The 20,105-nt window shown below is 39.8% G+C and overlaps 1 protein-coding gene across 1 annotated transcript in view; it reads left to right on the top strand.

Moving 5' to 3' along the window:
• The window catches only part of TBCK (TBC1 domain containing kinase), a 446,663-nt gene that overhangs the window by 378,116 nt on the left and 48,442 nt on the right, over nucleotides 1-20,105 (top strand). The gene's annotated exons all lie outside the window — the stretch shown is intronic.

Raw genomic sequence — 20,105 nt, 5'->3', positions numbered from 1 at the left:
GGGGTGGCCATGAATGAATGGCCGCCCCCTCGTCCCGGATCGCTCCCGGACGAAAACCGACCGCCGCAGGCACCGGGCGGGGGCCCGATCGGGCCCCCGACCCGCGGGAGGCAAGGGACGTACATGTATGTCCTTATGCCTGCCCGTGCCATTCTACCGACGTACATCGGCGTGCGGCGGTCGGCAACTGGTTAAAAAGGCATTATGTTTATTCATTTCTGCTATATCAATCTAATAACAAACATTGGAAGAAAATTACCAGAAAGATATTACAAAATAGACGATAAGCAACAGTAAAGTAAATGGGATTAAACGTGAAAAGTTCTTAACAAAGTTTGTTCACTAGAGAAAAGTTGATCTAAGGATTGACTTCTCTTAAACGGGGATGTCAAAAAATTCTCCTTTGACAAGCACTGCGGCGCTGATCAGTGAATTCTAATGCCCTGTACACACGGTCGGAAATTCCAAAGGAAACGGTCCAATCGGAGTATGTTGTCGGAAAATCCAATCATGTGTGGGCTCTATTGGACATTTTCTGTCGGAAATTCAGACGGAAAAAGTTTGATATCTGGATCTAAAATTTTCCAACAACAAAATCCGATCGGACTTTTTGCGATCGTTTGTAGAGAACTCCCAACATACAAAGTGCCACGCATGCTCAGAATAAATTACGAGACGAAACCTATTGGCTACTGGCCTCTACGTAGTCCTGTCGTATGCAACGAACGTCATCGCGTTCAGAACGATCTGATTTTCCGACAACTTTGTCCGACCGTGTGTATGCAACACAATTTTCGGCCAAAATCCATCTGAACAAATCCAACAGATTTTGTGGTCGGAACATCCGACAGTGTGTACAGGGCATTATAGTGGAGGAGTTCCTGCAGTTAGAATGCAATAGCACAACATAGAGGGTTTCTTCATTCACCTCTAATGTGTGGATGGGTAAATCCATTCCTTTTTTCTTTTATCAGCTGGCTGGCTGATCATTTATGGGCAGCTTAAGTCCAGCATTCCATCAATGTTTTGATAGTATGAAGAGCTGCTAAGTTTCAAAAGCAGCCATCTTTTCTGGTCCCTGAAGAAGGTGTTTACAGAATTAAGATAACTAATCCTAGGATTGCATATTTTTCGGCACCAATACAGTCCAAGGGTCTGAGAACTGTGCTGAAAGGGGATTGAAGTGTTTTCTGATTTTCAGACATACAGTACCATTAACTTTTTCTTAATGCATCTGTCTTTCCATCTGACAAGGTTTTTAAGTCTGGCAACCAACATTGTACATTTTTGCACAGAATTACTCTATAATGTAATAATCTGAAAGGTCAAATATGATCTGAATCCTGTGCACACTTTGCTTTGGACATGTGTTTCATTTGTCTGCTAGATATTGTAGCATAGGCATTTGGTGTCTAATTCATCATTATTTTTGTAACTGCTTTTTTATTTTATTTTATTTTCGGCGCAAGAATGTAGTGGACAATGAAGGTGGCTGTAACATTTTGCCAATAAACTTTGTAACAAAACCAGAATAGAAGTATTCTTTTTAAAAATATGATTAAAAATTCTACCGGTAAAGAATAAGCAGTGTATGTTGGATGGCTGGCACTTGGTCTTTTATCTAGCATTTTGAGGAAGTGGGACATGAAGATTAGATGGGAAGTAAAAGATCCGTTGGGGGGGGTTTGTCCGTTAATCTTGTAACCACTTTTTATGAATGTACCTTTAGCATAGCTGGAATTATGGATTATGTAGAACATTTTTACTGGCAGTTTGATCTCTGGTCAAACACCAGACTCATAAATGTGTATTGCAGTTTTACAACAGGGCTTTATTAAGATTCTTTGAGTTAATAGAGGTTTACCATAGCTATTTACAACTGGCCTCATTATTAGGCTTTACAAATCCTAGCTAAATTATTTATGCATTCCATTTGTGACACACTGAAGAGGCTACAAAAGATTTTTATGTATTTGGCACTTATTGGTTTATATTTTCTTTAGGATGAGCATGTGTATTATATGTTAATCTTTTTTGACTATATAATGTACTTTTTGTATAATGTACTTTTGGATTTAAAGGGGTAGGCTGCCTTTCAGGTCAAAAGTCGATATTGGGTGCCAATATTCTGTGGCTTTAAACTTTTTTTTATTTTGACACTGTCCTATAATTTTTTTTTTTATCACTGTTATTGCTGTCACAAGGAATGCAAACATCCCTTGTGATGGTATTATGCAGTAACGGGTACTCTTTATGGAGGGATCTGGGGTCTATAAGACCCCAAGCCCCTCCTCTGCACTTGAAAGTATTCAAAATGTCATGATCAGCATTTTTGAATACTTTAGATTTTTTTTTAAACTGGCACCTTTAAGATGCCAGTAATCCAGAAGTGATGTTATGGGGGTGTTCCCTCCCATTGCTTGTAATAATAGCCGAGCGGCTGCTGAGCCTCATCAGTTGTTATTACAAGAAAACTAACTGTCCGCTCTAAAGAACGGTACCGGGGTGATGCCTTTAGCTGCAGGCATCACCTGGTACAACCCCTTGAAGCAATATCGGTAAGTTTGTGACCGATGCCGATGCTTCAAAAATGCATACATTATCGGCCACACAGATAATCGGTCGACCTCTAATACACAAGAGGTGTGACAGCTTTGGATGTTCAATCAGAGGGTATTATTATTGACTAAAGTTAAAGTATTACTAAACACATGACCCTGCATTCACTATATGTGGTCTCATAGAACACAGAACATGGAAATGCAATTATTTTAGTAAATATAAACTGCTTATTAGCAGTCTTGGGACTTCTATCAGTGCCCAGCCAAGCGTTTGTAGGAAGAGTTTTTTGACTGTCATATGAAACTGCAAGACCTCTAACACTCTGTCTAGACAGTGCTGATTGGCCCTGTGCTGATCACATGCATGCTTAAAAGAAAAGAAAAAACTCTCTAGAAACACACACTAACCTGAGCATGTACAGCCTGACTGCATAGACTGTCAGTGGAAGGAGAAGATGATCAGAGGAGACAGGATCAAACAGCCTTTTTACACAATTAACCCCTTAGGTTTCAGTGAGTATAACCAGCATGCATTACTACATACATACAGACTGATTTTACTTTTGTGGCTTTAGTAACACTTTAAGTGCAAAACAATCAGGCGTTACTTATTTTATTCCAGTACATAAACCAACATCTGGGTTACTGCCCTTTGAATCATGATTTTGCTTAGTACTGCATTATTAAATTAGCAAAATAGAATATACGTACTAAAAAATAATTACATAAAAAACACCTTGAAAGTTTGCCAGTGGCAGGAACAATCCCTTATCTTTGCAATGATACAGTAGTAATTGCATCTCCCAAAAAAAAAGTGCAGATAATTGAAAATGACTCGGCTGATACAGTTTCCATGTGTCATAACATGCACATTATTAGACACAGTCCCCTAATAGATGTAAAGGATTGTATTTCCTGGCCATTAACAGAGAAGTGTTAGTACATGAAATAAATTTAGAGTGTTCCACTTTGCTGACTTTTTCTAATGGGCATTACCATAGTGGGTACATAAATCAATGGTGTTTCTGTTATAGAAGTTAAAGGGTCTTTCTAGGCTAAGTTAAATATTGACTACTGTTATTCATATATGCTTGTTAGGGTTAGGTTGGATATACTTTAAAAGGAGAAATGTTTTTTAAAAGGATGTTTTCTTCATGTAAATGCCCCCAAATCACCCCCTATGCTACACACTGCTGTACAGTGCATACACAGAGACCAATCCTAGAGATAAATGGCTTACCCGTATACCAGTGCTACACAATGAATTGGACAAGGCAGTAATCTGTCACTTGCACCCATGCACGTGCAGTTGTCATATTCCCTGAGGCTATAAATGCTTCTCAGACTTAAAATGAAACTAAACTTTCTCAATCAAAGACAACTATTTTAATCCTTATGCTGCTAGCATTAGTAAATGGTTAGGAACTTATATTGTATTTATTAATTTTTTTTGTTTTTTTTTATATTTCTTCAGTTGCTTTCTGGTTTCTGGCCCAAGTCAAAATCATGTTGTACATCCCAGGAGACTGCATTTTTTTTATTTCATATAAAGGAGAGGTGGAGGGGCTTTTTAAACTAAGCACACCCTCCTGCCTCCATGCTTGAGCTAAGGGCAGATGGATTCCAGCAAGTAAATGCCACAAGAATCATCTTCCCTTACTCAAGATGGCCACGGCTAGAAATGCTAGGGGGTGTTTTTCAAAGAGATTTCTCAATAAAATAAAACATGCAGACACGGATGGATGGGTGAGTTTGCTATTATGTTATATTATATTATTTTATAATAACAAATATATATTAAAAATAAATTAGCATTTTTGGTTTGTGGTTCTCAGATACAGTTTAGTTCTGCTTTAAGTTCACCACACAAGTTACAATCTGATTTTACAATCTCCTTTAGATCTACCAAGAAGTATGTAGTGCAAGGACCTACCTGATTGAATAGAAATTGATTGGATAGTTCTGGTAGGTCATTATATCACATAGTTTTAGTAGAAATAAAAGTGATTGTACAGAAATTGTATGGTTGGATGCTAACATGGATGGTGAGCCTTAGGCAGACCAGCATGAACTTGAAGACATTTCAATTTGTCAAATTTATAGTTTATATTTTGATTTTAACATACAACACACATACTATCTTTTTTTTAAGATGTGTTCCAATGTTAGTACGGTTACAATACAATAAAATACAAGAGGGTAAGCGGGCCCTACTCATAAGAGCTTACAATCAAATGGGGTGGGGCAAGTGGTCGAAAAGATAATAACTGTGAGGGATGAACTGAAGAATTAAAAATGCAGATGTTAGGTGGAAGTGGGATAGGCTTCCCTGAAAAGATGAATTTTCAAGGATCGCCTAAAAATGGCCAGAGTAAAAGATAGCCAGACATATTTAGGTAGAGAGTGGCTCTGGAGAAGTCCTGAAGATGAGTATGGGAGGAGGACACTAGAGAAGTCCTGAAGATGAGAATGGGAGGAGGACACTAGAGAACTAGGATGCATGAGGTTTTGGGAGGAGCAGAGAGGATGGTTTTGGGTGATATTTTGAGACGAGATTGGTAATGTAAATCGGAGCAGAGTTGCAAATTGCTTTGTATGTTCTTGTTAATATTTTAATTTAAGTCGCCGGGCAATCAGAAGCTAGTGAAGAGATTGACAGAGAGAGGTGGCAGACACTAGATGATTGGTAAGGTAGATAATTCTGGCAGCAGAACTCATGGTAGACTGAAGAGGGTATAGCCTGCATAGAGGTAGGCCTAAGAGAAGGGATTTGCAATAGTCAAGTCGAGAGAATGGGGGGTGTGGGGGATATCCGTTTGAGGAAGTGTTGTAACATCCATGTTGATATGTCAGTAAGTTAGTAATGTAAGAGAAGACTGAAGGAGTGAGATGAAAAGTAGAGAGATAGATTTGGGAGTCATCGGCATAGAGATGACCAAGAGAGGAGGTGAAGAATAGGGGCCCAAGAACAGAGCCATGGGGGACCCCCACAGAAAGATGAGGAGGAGACAGAGTTGTAGGCAACACTTAAGGAGCACTGTGATAGCATGATCTACCTGTTTAAGGCGCTCTGAGTGAAAGTTGGATGGATTGATGGTGGATATTACAGCAGCAGGTGCTTTTTCTTATTTTATTTTTTATTTGCCTAAATTTATGCTAGCAAATCAAGGCAGGTAAATATTGCAATACCAACTCAGAATGTGTACGCACTGAAAATACAGCATATACAGTCTATGTACCAGATAACAACACTTCTCTGATCCTTGCCTAGAGAAAATAGGTGTGATGAGTGGAAATGCTATGTCAAATGTTTTCCTTAGACTAAAAAAACGAATTTATAGCACTTCTGTGTAAAATATGTTTTTTTAATTATCCTTCATGTACATTGACTTTTACTATAAAAGTCAAGGGCCACAATACAAAAAAGACATGCGGAGAAGTATTTGACATTACATAAAAGCGCCAATGAAATGCCAGCAAGAGATTAAAAAAATGAGGGAAAATGAAATGGCCGTATCTAATTGTGTGTGCCTGCTGCCCAATGATGCTGGAAACTCTTTAATCTTGTGAGAGCTTAGCTTTTAATTTAAGAATACCTAGGTGGCATTGATTACTATTATTAAAATAAGAGGCTTATTTGCCTTTGTAAATTTAGGCTGGTAAAGGAGGAGCGTAACAGACAGTAACGGCCATGGCTTATTACAATGTGTGATGTATAATAGAATACAAAGCAGCTATGTAAAGAATTTATTGAATAAATGACTGGGGGAATTTCACTTTGAATGATATTGGTATGAACAAACAACATTCAAAATAAAATGGAATGGAAATATGCAGTTATACAGCACAGCCCATAGTAACTGTGTAGCCAAAATATTTAACGCGTCCATGTAGTAAAATCAGTTCTACCTTTTAGAGGAAAATTAACCTTTCTCTGGAAAGCAGACATCTCCAAGTGTCTGCATACTGCATCTAGAATCCCAAACTTGGGGTGCACAGCAACTCAAGTACAGATCAGCTTCCATGGTGTGGGGTTCTGCACTACTCCTTCCTTCCACCTGCACCTCACCATTAGTGAGGCCACACATTATATTGATGGGCCAGTAGTAGTAATGCACAGTGAGTGGGGCCAGAGCCAAGGACCTTGCAAGACTGTTTTTTTGCGGTCCTGATGCCCATCATACATAGGCGATTAGAGTTGGCAAACATACACAAAGCAAAGAGAGGCTTCTTGTGCTGCTTTTTTTACAAGTTACATAGTTAGGTTGAAAAAAAGACACAAGTCCATCCAGTTCAACCACAAATCAAAAAAATAAAATAATAATATCATACAATCCCATATACCCAATTCTATATCCACAGTTGATCCAGAGGAAGGCGAAAAACCCCAGCAAAGCATGATCCAATTTGCTAAAGCAGGGGAAAAAATTCCTTCCTGATCCCCCGAGAGGCAATCAAATTTTCCCTGGATCAACTTTATCTATAAATGTTAGTACCCAGTTATATTATGTACACTTAGGAAATAATCCAGGCCTTTCTTAAGCCAATCTACTGAGCTGGCCAGAACCACTTCTGCAGGGAGTCTATTCCACATTTTCACAGCTCCTACTGTGAAGAAACCTTTGCGTATTTGGAGATGAAATCTCTTTTCCTCTAGATTAAATCATTTAATCTAAGTTGATTACATTCAACCATTGCAGAGATTAAAATGTTTCTCATGATGTCAGATTTCATTTTACACCAAAAATTCAACCATATCATGCCATATCATGTAAGGCCCTAATGAACATACTATGAATACAGTATACTAAATCCTGAAAGCATGTTTGATATTAACCAATTAACCACTTCCCGACCAGCGCACGACGATGTACGTCGACAGAATGGCACGGGCAGGCATATTGGCGTACATGTACATCCAATATTCGTTGCCGCCGTGCCATCGGGACCCCCGTGAGTCCGGTCGCGGGACCCGCGGACTCGATCGCCGCGGGCATCCCCGCGATCGTCTCACGGAGCGGCCGAATCTGCCTAGCAACTAGTGACGCTGATCTCTGCTCCATGTGATTGGAGCAGAGATCAGTGTACACTAAATGAAAGCCCAACCCCCCCACAGTTAGTAACACACCCCTAGGAACACTTAACCCCTACACTGCCACCCACTGGTTAACCCTTTCACTGCCAGTGTCATTTACACAGGAATCACTGCATTTATATAGCAGTGATTACTGTATAAATGACAATGGTCCCAAAAATGTGTCAAAAATGTCCGATGGGTCCCCCACAATGTCGCAGTCACAATAAAAATCGCAGATCGCCGCCATTACTAGTAAAAAAATAAATAATAAAAAATTATTAATAAAAATGCTATAAAACTATCCCTATTTTGTAAACGCTATAACTTTTGCGCAAACCAATCAATAATCGCTTATTGTGATTTTTTTTACCAAAAATATGTAGAAGAATACGTATCGGCCTAAACTGAGGGAAAAAAATGTTTTTTTATATATTTTTGGGGGATATTTATTATTACAAAAAGTAAAAAATAATGCGTTTTTTTCAAAATTATCGCTCTATTTTTGTTTATAGCGCAAAAAATAAAAACCGCAGGGGTGATCAAATACCACCAAAAGAAAGCTCTATTTGTGGGAAAAAAAGGACGTTAATTTTGTTTGGGAGCCACGTCGCACGACCGCGCAATTGTCAGTTAAAGCGACGCAGTGCCGAATCGCAAAAAGTGGTCTGGTCTTTGACCAGCAAATTGGTCCGGTCTGAAAGTGGTTAAGGACAGATCCTCATTTTGAGATTTGGTGTTTACAAGTTAAACTAATTTTTTTGTTGCTAGAAAATTACTTAGAACCCCCAAACATTATATATATATATATATATATATATATATATATATATATATATACATTCATACATACCCTAGAGAATACAGTGGCGGTCATGGCAATACTTTCTGTCACACCGTATTTGCGCAGCAGTCTTACAAGCGCACTTTTTTTGGAAAAAATACACCTTTTTTTTTTAATTAAAAAAATAAGGCAACAGTATTGTGAAAGAGAATGTTAGCCGAGTAGATTTATACCCAACAGGACACACTTCAAAATTACACCCGCTCGTGGAATGGCGACAAACTTTAATGCCCTATACACGCGGTCGGACTTTCTGATGGAAAATGTGTGATCGGATCTTGTTGTCTGGAAATCCGATCATGTGTGGGCTCGATCTGACTTTTTCCGTCTGAATTTCCGACACACAAAGTTTGAGAGCAGGATCTAAAAATTTTCCGACAACAATATCCGATCGTTTAAATTCCGATCGTGTGTAGACAATTCCGACGGGCAAAGTGCCACGCATGCTCAGAATAAATTACAAGACGAAAGCTATTGGCTACTGGACTGTTTATAGTCCCGTCGTACGCGTTCTACGTCACCGTGTTCAGAATGATCAGATTTTCCAATTTGTTTTTCAGATTTTTGTGTGACCGTGTGTATGCTAGACAAGTTTGGGGCAAAATCCATCAGAAAAAAATCAGGCAGATTTTGTCGTCGGAAAGTCTGACCGTGTGTACAGGGCATTACCCTTAAAAATCTCCATAGGCAATGTTGAAAAAATTCTACAGGTTGCGTTTTGAATAATTGCTCTCGCTATATCGCAGGGATACCTCACATGTGTGGCTTGAACACTGTTTTCATATGTGGGCGCTGCTCACAAATGTGTTTGCTTCTGCGTGCAAGCTCAGCCGGACTGGGCATGTTAAAACATTTTTTTTCTTATTTATTTTTATTTTCATTTTTTTAGTTTTACACTGTTCTTTAAAAAAAAAAAAAAAAACTGTCACTTTTATTCCTATTACAAGGAATGTAAAAATCCCTTGTAATAGAAAAAAAAAGCATGACAGGATCTCTTAAATATGAGATCTGGGGTCAAAAAGTCCTCAGATCTCATATTTACACAAAAATGCAATAAAAAAAAAAAAAAAATAAATAAAAAATTCATTTGGGAAAAAAATAAAAAAAGAGCTATGGGCGTAAGTGGTCTTTTGACGTCACTTCCACCCTGCAATTGTATGGAGCCAAGCGGAGAGCATCTTCCCCTCAGTCAGCTCCATACCACAGACCGAGAAGGATCTGATTGCCTCCACTGCTATCGACGGCTTCGGTAAGAAGCGGAGGGCACCGGAGTGTGGCGGGAGCCACCGATAAGTGATCTTGCGGAGAATCGGTCACAGAGACCGCCCGCTGAAGAAGAAAATACCGGATTATGGCAGCTAGCTGCTGTCATAACAACGATATTCTTCTTCAAACAGCCGATGTATAACGACGGTGGGCTGTGGGCAAGTGGTTAATACAAGAATAAAAAATAAAGCATCATTGTAATAATTATTCGTACATCTTTTCCCGTATAATATTTTGCTACTCTGAATTGAAGTAGAGCACTTTTTGCCATACAATTCTCTCATGGACATGAAACGGTCTTGTGGCAAGTGAAGGTTTAACTGATGATATGCAGACTTGTCCCTGGTTTACAGTGCCTTGAAAAGTATTCACACCCCTTGAAATTTTCCACATTTTGTCATGGTTCAACCAGAAACGTAAATGTATTTTTTGGGGATTTTATGTACTAGACCAGGGATCTCCAAACTACGGTCCTCCAGCACACAAAGTAGCACATAATTGTGAAGTGGAAGGAAAATGATAAATGGTTTTCAATTTTTTTTACAAATATCTGAAAAGTGTGGTGTGCATTTGTCTTCAGCCCCCTTTACTCTGATACCCCTAACTAAAGTTTAGTGGAACCAATTGCCTTTAGAAGTCAGCTAATTAGAAATAGAGTCCCCCTGTGTGTAATTTCATTTCATTATAAATACAGCTGTTCTGTGAAGCCCTCATAGGTTTGTTAGAGAACCTTAGTGAACAAACAGCATCATGAAGACCAAGGAACACACCAGACAGGCCAGTGATAAAGTTGTGTTGGTCTATCACATAAAATCATAATAAAATACATTTACGTTTTTGATTGTAACATGACAAAATGTGGAAAATGTCAAGGGGTATGAATACTTTTTCAAGGCACTGTAGATACTCGTCATAGCACGTTTCAAAAACCCCACAACAGGATGTGCTTTGAAAGCCGAGTGGGTATTCTGGTTAGATATCCCCGCACAGCCATACACTTGAGAATTGCAGAGAAGTTAGCCATCTGGTTTATACACTTTTAGGCTTACGCTTTTTGTTGTGTTTTTTTATTTAAAAAATGTGGCCCCTGATTGAAAACTTAAGCATAATCTATGACCAATTGACAGGAATTTATTGGTTTCTTGACACGCTTCATTTTGTAAATAGTTACTTCTTGGGAAAGTGGAAGTGTAGAAATCTGAAACCATTTCAGCTTATGGACAAACAAATGTTTCATAAATTTTGGTAAACAAGGAAACTCTTCATATTAGCTTGGCATAGTGTCATAGTGGATGTTTATCATTTTCATGGCTCACTGTAGGTGACATGGTATTGGCAGTGCATCTGAGCACAGCTGTCCAGCATAACGCATATATGGTAATGAGGAGATATGCACTATGTGTGTTCTTCTAGATTGATTAGCAAAGGCTATTTAAAGGTAATATTTTATGTTAAATTTTACAGGCAAGTAAAATAACTTTGAACCTATGTTGAGTGAAGAACATTTACAGAAAATTGCCAAGATGATAATATTAATAGGAAAAAAGTATTAATAACTGAAATTGTAAGCAGACCTGACTGTAGTAGCGCACACAGCCTTTGAGTTAACAGGATAATGTAGAAACTTTACTGAAATATTTTAGCTTTATCATATAGTACAGTAAACGGGCTCCTGTTTTTTGCTGGTGTCCATAGGATGGACAGCTTCTCTTGGAGAAGAATTTCAGTACTATTTTTTCACCAGATTCTAGATTTATTTACCTCTTTCACCGACACCTCTATCAATATCTGACTACTCATTGCCTTTATAACTCATTAGCAGTTTCCGGATCAATGACCCTTACCTGGACCCAGTGGCTGGGAGGCTTGCTTGTAAGGCTTGCTTTGGACACTGGCTTCTGCACTTGGCATATGGTGCATCAGGTGTGGTAACCGCAGGGTTCTATACAGGCCCAGGGCCATAGTTCATTACAATGGCACCCAGACCCGGAATACCTCTTTAAGGGTAGTTACACTCACCATGACAGGCAAAGCCTAGAGCAGCGTTTCTCAATTCCAATCCTCAAGGCGCACCAACAGGTCATGTTTTCAGGATTTCTCTCAGATGAAATGGCTGTGGTAATTACTAAGGCAGTGAAACTAATCACATCGCCTGTGCAAAAATCAATCTTGAGGACTGGAATTGAGAAACACTGTCCTAGAGGGAACCAGCAACATGGACATGTTAAAACAGGGTTTCCCTGTATCCTTATAAAATTAATACTAAATTGTGTGATCACGCTGCCTCTAAATCAAGATAAAATAATAACTAAAAAGTGACAATAAATGACTAAATAGGTAAGTTTCATATATATAAAGTGCCACTGCAAATTAAATACATAAACAAACATGTAATGCAAAAAAGCTAACGAAGTAAATAAAGCTTCTTTTAAATTGTCCAATCAAAAAAGTCTCTGTTTTATAAGGTGCTTCATAAAGATGACACCACTGTGTAACCTCAATTTTCCACTCGTGCTTCTTTCACCGGGTCATGTGCAAGCTCACCTCCATTATAGACCCCTAACAGTGAACAAAGCATCTACACAGATCAAGCTGATGGACCAAACTCTGGTGATCAGATTCCTTTAACCACTTGCTTACTAGGCACTTAAACCCCCCTCCTGCCAAGACCAGCTTTCAGCGCAGATGCACTTTGAATGACAATTGTGCGGCCATATAACACTGTACCCAAATGACATTTTTATCATTTTTTTCCCCACAAATAGAGCTTTCTTTTGGTGGTATTTAATTACAGCTGGGAGTTTTATTTTTTGCTAAACAAACAAAAAAAGATGCAAAAAAAAATAAAAATCATGTTTCATAGTTTGTTATAAAATTTTGCAAACAGGTCATTTTTCTCCTTCATTGAAATGCGCTGATGAGGCGGCACTGGTGGGCACTGATAGGCTGCACTGGTGGGCACTGATAGGCTGCACTGGTGGGCACTGATAGGCTGCACTGGTGGGCACTGATAGGCTGCACTAGTGGGCACTGATAGGCTGCACTGGTGGGCACTGATAGGCACAGTTAAGGCGGCACTAATAGGCACAGATAAGGTGGCACCGATAGGCACAGATAAGGCGGCACTGATGTGCAAAGATGGGCACAGATAAGATGGCACTGATGGGTGGCACTAAGGGGCACTGATAGGTATCACTGATAGATGGCACTGATAGGTGGCACTGATAGGTGGCACTGATAGGTGGCTCTAATAGGTGGCACTGATGGGCGGCACTGATGGACACTGGTAGATGACACTGATGGGCACGGATATGTGGCACTGGGGTGCAGCACTGTTGTTGAGGCAGATTGTGGGCACTGATAGGTGGCACTGTGGGCACTGATTGGTGGCACTATGGGCACTGATGGGGGGCACTTTTTTAATATTTAGGTGGCACTGGCAGGGGGCAGGTGGGCACTGATAAGTTGGCCGTAATCGGGACTGAAGTCCCTCTCAGGGCCACCGGTGATCGGCTTTTTTTTTCCTCTACCGGCTCTGTTGTGTCACATGATCAGCTGTCATTGGCTGACAGCTGATCACCTGGTAAGGGGTCGGGATCGACCCCTTGCTCCGATCCATGATCAGGCGAGTCTCATAGACTCGCTGATCACAGAGCGCACTGCGCGCTCGTGCACGGGACGACGTCAATAGATGTAGTCCCGGCAAAGCAGGTCCGCGCTGTAGCTGTCATTCGGCTATAGCGCTGATCTCTAGTGGTTAAGAACAATGGAATTCCCTCTCCAAGATGGCTCTACACCGTTCACACATAGATCATAGGCAACAAACAACCTCCAATAGTGCAATACCCATGTTATTAGGCTCAACACACCACACACGACCCACTTCATAAAATGCACTCACAATTATTAGGTAAAAAACAAGCATATAATAAAATCCAGCATCACACATAATCTAGTGAAAACTCCTGTTGCCAGGCTCAACCTCAATGCGTTAAGCTACCAATGCGCATGACTTCATCTGGAGGGATGCCTTAATAGCCATAAGCACTCTTTTACAGTGTCGGGACAAGGTCAGCCAATGCCCAAGGGTGAAGATGGGAAACCCCCCCTTGGGTGGAGAAGCGAGGGCCAATAGTGACAAGCGCCAAAATGTTTGTGTGCCATGCAATGAAAAAGTACTAGGAAAAAATTAAAAATAGGTGTACAAAAGCTGAAAGTGAAAAAATGTCAGAGAGTTGGTGATGTGGCTAAAATTAAAAAATATCCCTACATCGGTGGTGTCACTGAAAAGAAAAATACCCAAGTTGGTGGTGTCACTGAATGGGAGAAAAAAGACACCGGCATTGGTAGCGTCACTGAAAAGAAAAAAAGTCCTTGCATCTGTGGTGTCATTAAAAGCAATAAATTGTCCCTACATTGCCGGTGTCACTGAAAAGTAAAAAATACATTCTCTGTGGTGTTACTCAAATGAAAAAATTTCCCTGTCAGTGGTGTCACTGGAAAAAAAAAATCCCTGCCTCAGTGGAAAAGAAAAAATGTCGCTACGTTGGTGGTGTCATTGAAAGAAAAAATTTAACTGTGTGATGGTGCCACTAAAAAGAAAAAATGTCCCTATGTTGATGGTGTCACTGGAAGAAACGCCACTACAAAACTCGTTGAGTTCTTCCCTCAACTCTGACCCCTCCCCCCATTCCTCACTACAAAGCCCCCGCCCCCCCCCCCCCTCCCCAGTACAGAGATCCACAACTTTCTAGTTCTCCCCAGTACAGAGCTCCCAGCGCTCCAGTACACAGAGCTTCCCCTCCTCCCAGCCCTCCAGTACACAGATCTCCTCCCTCCTCCCACCCCTCCAGTACACAGAGCTCCCCCTTCCTCCCACCCAATCTCCCAAGTGCACTGCTCTACCACTCACTCCCAGCTATTTACCCAGTCCTGCAAAGTGCTACATGCCCAGCCTTCTGGCAGCTGCAGGACTATTGTTGAACTTGGCAATACAGAGTAGAAGAAAAAGCCCTGCTGACAGGAGTAAAGCTGGCCATACACCATACAATTTTCCTATTCAGTTTTCTTTAGATTTACCTTCAACTATGTAGTGCAAGGGCTTGCCTGATTGCACACAAATTGAAAGGGTTTAGGTTTGATCTCATATTATATGGTTTTGGTAAATCTAAAGGAAAGTTGTACAAGAAAATTGTATAATGTTTGGCCAGCCTAATGCTGCAATCAATAAGCTCCAGCACTGCCTCTCCCCTTTGCACATAGCGCTGGCACCTGGAGCAGATGCCCCTTCTGAAAAACAACAGACTTAGGGGCCAGATCACCAGATGAAAATAGAAGCAAGAAAGCCTAAAAAAGAAAACCAATGCAGCCATCGACATCTAAGAATTAGTAAGCTGCGATATAATAAATGTTTGCTTTTGGGTTTAATACCGCTTTAAAGCTGTGTGGGAAAGGTGCTTTTTGTGTATGCCCTTCAAAGGCAAGCTTTTCTTTGGCAGTTCCCTCAATTAATACATTGAGGCAGCTATTGATCTGCAGGGGTTATGGTATGACAACTAGTCAGCCATTTCCAGGAGTAATTACCAAATTTCCATCATAACTACTGTACAGAGAAACTCCTTAGAACATAATAATGTTTAATATAACACGTTAAGGACAGGTACTGCAACGACTATATAATATACTATTGTAAGAAAGGTTTCAGTATAAACCTTGCCCACATATTATGTATTTCTCAAATTAAGCCCAGGTTTTGTCCCTGATCCAAGCTGCGGGATTATGAGTATTTAAAAGTATTTGGATAACTAATTATCCTGTCACAGTGGTAGCACTTGTGTATTTTCCCAGATTTCTGTGTCAATTAATTTGACAGCACAGGCACTCTTGAGGGCTCGTTCACACCACGTCCGTTGATCTGCATAGATCAACACAGGCTCAACACAAGGGCATACAGAAAACAATTGTTTTCTACAAGACCTGTTGAAGCTATACAGGTGTATTGCGGTGCACTGCAAAAAAAATGCAGCATGTCTTAATTTTTACACAGTGCACTGCACCTCACCTTATGTCACAGCAAAGCTGCGCTGTTCATAGAGTTGAATGAAGTCCCATTTTGTGAAACTTGATAAACCGTGTAATGCGTTGTAACAGTTCATTGCACCGCTGCTAAACAGCACACACCAGCGTGCATGTGTTATAGCATGCAGGTTGGTGTGAACAAAACCAAAACTAGCACTGAGGCATTTATGTCTGGCCTGAGGTGACAATAAAGCCTCGTACACAAGAGAAAATCACATGACCAATCGTCAGATTTTCCACAAAAGTGCATATCATGATGTAGTCGGAACAGTGTCGACGAAAATTCCTGGCCGACAAAGGCAAACGTAGCTAAAGTACTCAGGTAGTAGAAGAGGAAGTGTTTGGTTGTTCTATGCTTCTGAGCATGAACATTTTTTTCCCTATATTCGACTTGTTCCATACTGTTACTGTACACATTAAACGAAAATCGGGCCCTGTGTTCACATCCGATAAAAAATTTCTAGCCTGCACCTTAAGTTTTCGTAGTCCGAAAAGTCGGAATCGGCTGTCAAAAGCACTATACTAATGATCAGAAAATCGGCCTTATCCTGTTTACGGGTCTTTAGGATCATGTACAGTATATCACAACTGGCAGCACCCACAAACCCAAAATTTAAATGCTGTACATATACAGTTTTGCTCAAATGTTTGCATACCCTGGCAGAAATTGGGAAATTTTGGCATTTATATTGAAAATATGACTAATTATGCCACAAAAAATTATTTACTTATATAATTATTTTATTCAAGCATAGTGATCTCATGAAGCCATTTATTATCACGTGTTTTTTGGCTCCTTTTAAAATCATAATGATAACAAAAATCATCCAAATAGCCCTGATGAAAAGTTTACATACCCTGGAATGTTTGACCTTAGTACAGACACAGAAGGTGGCACAAATGGGTTAAAATGGCAATTAAAGGTCCATTTCCCACATCTGTGGCTTTTTTAAATTGCAATTAGTGTCTGTGTATAAATAGTCAATAAACCTTTGTTAGCTCTCACATGGATGCACTAAGCAGGCTAGATACTGAGCCATGAGCAGGTAGAAAAGAACAGTCAAAAGACCTACGTAATAGGGTAATGAAACTTTACAAAGATGGAAAAGGATATAGAAAGCTATCCAAAGCCTTGAATTTGTCAGTCAGTACTGTTCAATCATTTAATAAAAAGTGGAAATTTGGGGATCTCTTGATACCAATTCAAGGTCAGGTAGATCAAATCAAGAAAGATTTCAGCCACAACTGCCACAGGAATTGTTCACGATACAAAGAAAAACTCACAGGTAACCTCAGGAGAAATACAGGTTGCTCTCCAAAAAGACGATGTGGTTGTTTTTAAGGAGCACAATTAAACGATATTTGAACAAAAAAGAGCTGCATGGTCAAGTTGCCAGAAAGAAGCCTTTACTGCACAAGAGTCACAAAAAAGCCTGGTTACAATATTCCCAACAACATCTTGACATGCCTTATTGGGCTTTTTTGTGACATTGGCGCAGTAAAGGCTTCCTTCTGGCAGCTCAACCATGCAGATCGTGTGTGTTCAGGTATTGTTGAATTATGCTCCTTAAAAACAACCAACACCGTCTTTTTGGAGAGCAGCCTGTATTTCTCCTGAGGTTACCTGTCGGTTTTTCTTTGTATCCTGAGCAATTCTTCCGCCAATTGTGGCTGCAATCTTTCTTTCTCTACCTGACCTTGGCTTGGTATCAAAAGAGCCCCTAATTTTCCACTTCTTAATAAGGGATTAAACCTTACTGATTTTCAAGGATTTGGGTATCTTCTTATATCCTTTTCTATCTTTATAAAGTTCCATTTCCTTGTTACGCAGGTCTTTTGACTGTTTATTTTTACCTCCTCATGGCTCAGTGTCTAGCTTGCTTAGTGCATCCATGTGAGAGCTAACAAACTCATTGACTATTTATACACAGACACCAATTGTGATTTAAAAAGCCACAAATGTGAGAAATGAACGTTTAATTGCCATTTAACCTGTGTGTGCCACCTTCTGTGGCTATACCAAGGCCAAACATTCCAGGTTATGTAAACTTTTTATCAGTGGCATTTGGGTCATTTCTGTTATCATTATGATTTAAAAAGGATCCAAAAAACGACATGTGATCACTATCCTTAAATAAAAGACACCTTTTTTTGGCATGATCAGTCATATTTTCAATATTAATGCCAAAATTTCACAATTTCTGCCAGGGTATGCACACTTATGAGCTCAACTGTATAGCTAGTGGTCTAAAAATCCATATTTGTAGCTCACTTTCTGTACAATGTTATGGAATGCAGACAATCATACAATATTCACAGTATGATTCTGAATTGAAGGTATCCATTATAAAAAAGAGGATCTATTTTTTGATCTTTTTATTTTTTTCTCTTTATAATGTCACCATGTATTCAACTGAGATATATGGAAAATCTGTTTCCTATTGCATTTACTCATTCATTGACTACTTAAAGTGGTTGTAAACCCTTACAAACCACTTTGACCTACAAGTAAGCCTAGATTAAGGCTTACTTGTAGGTCCAAGAAATATCTCCTAAACCTACACGGTTTAGGAGATATTAACAAAAAGACAGCCACCGCTGTCTACGGCGCACTGGGCATGCCGCTGCTAATGGCGATATGCCGTTAGTGGCGGCTCCCGTGCACATGCGCGGGAGTGACGCCATCGCTGCTCCAGGCGCTGTGAGTGGCCGGAGCAGTGATACCCGGAAGAAGATGGATGCTCCATGCTGCAGGAGACAGCAGTGACATCGCTGGCTCCTGTGTCAGGTAAGTGCCACATAATGGGCTACTATGCGATGTAGCCCATTATGCTTTACCTTTGCAGGGAGACAGAGGAAGTAAACCCATCAGGATTTACTTCCTCTTTAAGGTCCAGCAGCCGCAGTCGTACTGCAGCAATGTGGCTCGATCCCATGAATCGCCGTCATTGTACATCGACTCATGCATGGCGACTTGTTCGCGTACACTGGCTGGGGGAACCATCAGGGGGTGGAACGGATTCAATGGCAAATCCCCATTCTAACAGGGGAGATCACACAGATCCTGTCTTTCTGCTATACAGGAAGGCAGATCTGTGTTTCCTCAGTGACACATTCCCTCATACAGTTAGTAAACACACCTAGGGAACACATTTAATCCCTTGATCACCCCTAGTGTTAACCCCTTCCCTGCCAGTGTCATTAGTACAATGTAATAATGTCACTGGTTCCCAACAAAAAATTGTCAAAAATGAAATGTCTGATCTGTCCGCCACAATGTTGCAGTCCCACTAAGAATCCCTGATCGTCGCCATTACTAGTCCAAAATAAATAATAAAAATGCTAACTATCCTCTGTTTTGTAGACACTATAACTTTTGCGTAAACCAATCTATATATACGCTTATTGCAGTTTTTGATTTACCAAAATTATATAGAATACACATTGGCCTAAACTGATGAAGAAATTTGTTTGTTTGTTTTTTTTACATATTTTGTTTGGATATTTATTATAGAAAATATTTTTTTTTCGCTCTTTTTTGTTTATAGCGCCAAAAATAAAAACGGCAGAGGTGATCAAATACACCAAAAGAAAGCACTATTTATGGGGGGAAAAAAGGATGTCAATTTTGTTTGTGTGCAGCATCGTGCAACCATGAAATTGTCAGTTGAACAACGCAGTGCCGTATCACAAAAAAATGCCTGGTCATTAAGGGGGAAAATATTCCAGTTCTTAAGTGGTTAAGATGTTTTGTATTCCTTTTTTGTTTGTTTTATACGTATTGTATCTGTTTTAATAAGCTTTAATATGTTGTAAGAAATAACTTTTGTGTCATCTCACATTTAACACATTTTTTTACTATGATGTTGTTACTGATATCTTGTTGCTTAGCAAACAAGCAAATACAATTGAGTCAAGCAGCACGTTTATCTCATTTTCCAGAAATGAAAAGAATGAAAGACTTGCATACCACAGTCTCCTAGCTCCTACTTTTTAACGTTAATTGGCCTAAGAATTCCAATATTCTTTAAATGCTTTTTCTACTAATCTTTACACAGGGGTGGGTGACACAAAGTGCAGTCTTACATCTGTGTGTGTGGCCTTGCTCGCTCACACCTCTGAATCACCTGCTTTTTCTTATGGTCTGAATACATCCTGACAACATGTATATGTCAGCCTAAGTCCTCTTGTTTCTTTGACACAAGATGCCTCATTATGCAAGCATGCACTGATCATAGAAGTACATAGTATTAGCATATTAATCATTTTGAATTTCTTCTGA

The sequence above is a fragment of the Lithobates pipiens genome, unplaced genomic scaffold, assembly GCF_037356315.1.
Source record: "Lithobates pipiens isolate NorthernLeopardFrog02 unplaced genomic scaffold, aLitPip1_a1.2 Scaffold_13, whole genome shotgun sequence".
In the NCBI taxonomy this organism is placed as follows: Eukaryota; Metazoa; Chordata; class Amphibia; order Anura; family Ranidae; genus Lithobates; species Lithobates pipiens.
This window is presented reverse-complemented; position numbering and strand designations above follow the sequence as displayed.